We start from the raw sequence: 4,548 nt of genomic DNA, 5'->3' as shown, positions 1-4,548 counted from the left end.
TGGATGTCATGGTGGCAACAATGGACAAATCAGAGCAGCAAATCAGTGATATAGAAGACAAAATTATGGAGAATGATGAAGCAGAAAAAAAGAGGGACACTAAAGCAAAGCAGAACAATACAAGACTTAGAGAACTCAGTGACTTTTTAAAAAGGAGTAACATCTGAATCATAGGAGTCCCAGAAGATGAAGAAGAGAGAAAAAGTGGAAGAAGGTTTATGAGAGCAAATTATAGCTGAAAACTTTCCTAATATGGGGAAGGAAACAGACATCAAAATCGAAGAAGCACAGAGAACTCTCATTAGATTCAACAAAAACCATCACCAAGGCATATCATAGACAAATTCACAAACTACATAGACAAGGAAAGAATTATTAAAGCAGCAAGAGAAAAAAAGTCCTTAAACTATAAGGAAAGACAGATCAGGTTCACAGCAGACCTAGGCACAGAAATTTGGCACACCAGAAAGGAGTAAAAGGATATATTCAATATTCTGAATTGGGAAAATATGCAGCCAAGAATTCTTTATCCAGCAAGGCTGTCAAAGTAGAAGGAGAGATAAAGAATTTCCCAGACAAAGACTAAAGGAGGTCATGACTATGAAACCAGCCCTGAAAGAAATTTTAAGGAGGACTCTTTGAATGGAGAAAGGATGAAACAAAACAAAAAAAGACCAAAATCAACAAAGACTAGAACAGACCAAGAATACCACAAGAGAACACAACCACATAGGCAACACAATGGCACGAAATTCATAACTTTCAGTACTCACTCTAAATATCCATAGACTAAACACTCCAATCAAAAGACACGGAATATCAGAATGGATAAGAAAACAAGACCCACCTATATGTTGCTTTTACAATAGACCCACTTTAAACCTAAAGACACATAGTAAGGGGGTGGAGAACCATCTATCACGCTAATGGTCACCAAAAGAAAGCTGGTGTAGCCATACTTATATCAGACAAACTATATTTTAAAAAAAGACTGTACCAAGAGGTGAAGAAGGGCATTATATCATAATTTAGGGGTCTATCCATAGAAAAGACCTAATAATTATAAATGTTTATGTCTCCGACAGGAGAACAACCAAATATGTAAACCAATTAGTCACAAACATAAAAAAACTCATTGGTAGTAATACCATAATAGTAGAAGACTTCAAACCCCACTTACAGCAATTGACAGATCATCTAAGTAATGATCATCTAAATGACAGATCATCTAAGTAGAAAATCAACAAGGAAACACTGCCTTTGAATTACACGCTGGACCAGATGGACTGAACAGATACATTCAGAACATTTCATCCTAAAGCAGAATACACATTCTTCTCGAGTGCATATGGTATTGCATATTTGATCATATTCGAGAAAGAATATGATCAAATAAATAAAAGAAAAAATGAAACAAGAGAGATCACAACCAACACTACGGAAATACAAACACTAATAAGAGAATATTATGAGCACTTATATGCCAATAAATTGAAAAATTTGGAATGCACAAATTTCTAGAAACGAAGAAACTACCAAAACTAAAACAGAAAAAAAAAAAAACAAAACTGAACAGACACATAACCAGTAGAGAAATTGATTCATTAATCAAAAATCTCCCAACAAACAACAGATGGCTTTCCAGGGGAATGCTAGCAAATATTTAAAGAAGAATTAACACCTATTCTTCTGAAGCTGTTCCAAAAAAATAGAAATGAAAAGCAAACTTCTAAACTCCTTCTATGAGGCCAGCATTACATTGATTCCAAAATCAGACAAAGACCCCACTGAAAACAAGAATTACAGGCCAATTTCCCTGATGAACATAGATGCAAAAATTCTCAACAATAGCAAACCAGATCCAACAATACATTAAAAAAACTTTACCATGATCAAGTGGGATTTATTCTGGGATGCAGGGCTCATTTAATATCCATAAATAAATCAATGTGATACATGATATTAATAAAAGAAAGAACCAGATGATCCTCTCAATAGATCCAGGGAAAGCATTTGAAAAATACAGCATCTTTCTTGATAAAAACCCTCAAGAAATTAGGATACAAAGGTCACACTTCAAGATCAAAAAAGCCATATGTATTAAAGACCCATTGCTAATATCATCCTCAATGGGGAAAACCTGAGAAGTTTCTTTCTAAGGTCAGGAACATGACAAGGATGTCCACCCTGACCACTGTTATTCAACATTATTGTTGGAAGTCTTAGCCTCAGCAATCAGACAACACAAAAAAATAAAACAAAATTGGCAAGGAGGAAGTCAAACTTTCACTCTTCACAGAAAACATGATATTCTAATTGGAAAACCCAAAACACTCCACCAAAAAACTGCTAGAACTGATCCATGAATTCAGTAGAGTCATAGGATATAAAATCAATGTATAGAAATTAGTTGCATTTCTATACACCAATAATGAAGGAACAGAAATCAAGGAATTGATCCCATTTACAATTACAACAAAAACCATAAAATACCTAGGAATAAACCTAACCAAAGAGATGAAAAAATCTATACACTAAAAACTATAGAAAACTTATTAAAGAAACTGAAGACACACAAAAAATAGAAAAAACATTCCATGCTCATGGATTGGAAGAACAAATATTTTTAAAATGTTGACACTACCCAAAGCAATCTATATATCCAATGCATTCCCTACCAAAATAACACCATGGTTCAAACTCAAGAACCACGAGATCATGACCTGAACTGAAGTCAGATGCTTAACTGACTTAGCCACCTAGGCACCCCTGGATGTAAATTTAATAATAATAATAATAATAATAATAATAATAATAATCGGCTAAGAAAAAAAATAATAAAGCCAAATCAGGGATGTCCCATATGTGGGTTAGAATAAATACCATCTATCTCAATTTGCTGGCTAGAAGAATCACTTTTCATCATCATTTCAGTCATAATATTCTCCTATCATATTTCCTAAATCTTGAGATAAAAGTTTTAAAGTTGCTTTACACATTTAAAGCAAATATAGACCTGAAACTTAATTTCTTTTATGAATAATGAGTTATCCTAGGACCATAACGTATCTGCAAATAACATCCTCATTTATCATATGTATGCTTTGGCACTACATTCTATTATAGTAGTCTATTTATCTCTTCTACTGCCTTGATTATTATAGTTTATTATAGTGTTGTTGTATATCAACATCTTTTTCAGAAGAAATCAGTCTCTGTTCTTCAGGACATCATAGCTATTCCTGGCCCTTTGAATTTCCATATTTTTAAGTTCCATTGAAAAATCATTTCATCTTTTTTATATATAATTGTATTGATTCTATAGATCTGTGTGGGGAGAATTGACATGTATAACATAGCATTTCCTTCCTTCCTTCCTTCCTTCTTTCCTTCCTTCCTTCCTTCCTTCCTTTCCTTCTTTCTCTCTTTCTTTCTTTGTTTCTATTTTTTAGAGAGAGAGAGCACACGAGCAGGGGAGGGACAGAGAGAGAGGGAGACACAGAATCTGAAACAGACTTCTGTGCTGTCAGCACAGAGCCTGATGTGGGACCTGAACTCACAAATAGGGAGATCATGACCTGAGCTGAAGTCGGACACTCAACCAACTGAGCCGCCCAGGTGCCCCTCATAGCATATCTTTCTATAGCTGAAAATCTAGTCTTCATCAGTTTATTAATAATGATTTATTATTTTTCTATAAACTACTGCCCAATTTTTATTTCAGGATAACAAATATACTTTTACTATCCACAAATATGACTGAATTCATTTCTAAGAGATTTGGGCATGATGATTTTATACTACATATTTGTTAACATTGTTATTATCTACCTAATGAACCCATGTTTGTGAAACCAATCTTGGAGTAATATTTACCTGAAGATTCTGAAATGCTTATTTTATTTTACAAATTATCATCACAGCTATTACTATTATTACCCTGGTTTTGAAAAACATATGGGGGGAAGTGATATTAGGGAAAAACATGGATTTTACACCATGGTAGCTAACATCAGAATCATCAAATTCAATATCAAATTTAACTTAAACTTGTTTGCGGTAATTGGCTCTTTCAACTAAATTGGAGATTTTCAAGTCAAGATGTAAAAGAAGCCAGCCATATGTTATTTGCAAGGGCTCCCCATATCTCCTATCTCATGTTCATCTATTAAGATCCAACTGCAGTATTCCCAGCAGGACTTGAAAGCTTTGCAAGCTTAAGGGTGTACATTTCCAAGATGGCTGCTGCTACTGATTTCCATTAAAACTACTCTTATCTCAAAGGCATAAGGCAGAATCAAATTAAATCAGCCCATGGGGCTAAAACTTGGATAGAGACAGCCAATTAAACATACCTAAAGAGGATTTAGTCGAACCTGATATAGCATTAGCTAAAAAATATATACGCATGTATAAAATATATTACATGTATGTATATACACATATATATGAAAATTATATATATGTATATATATATATGAAAATTGAAATAGGATAGGACCCCCTTGGTGTGATCCCCAAGGTCTTAACTGCTAGTAATAATTGGTC

Source organism: Crocuta crocuta, unplaced genomic scaffold (genome assembly GCF_008692635.1).
Source record: "Crocuta crocuta isolate KB4526 unplaced genomic scaffold, BGI_CrCroc_1.0 scaffold263, whole genome shotgun sequence".
Classification (NCBI taxonomy): Eukaryota; Metazoa; Chordata; class Mammalia; order Carnivora; family Hyaenidae; genus Crocuta; species Crocuta crocuta.
Note: the sequence above shows the minus strand (reverse complement) of the source record.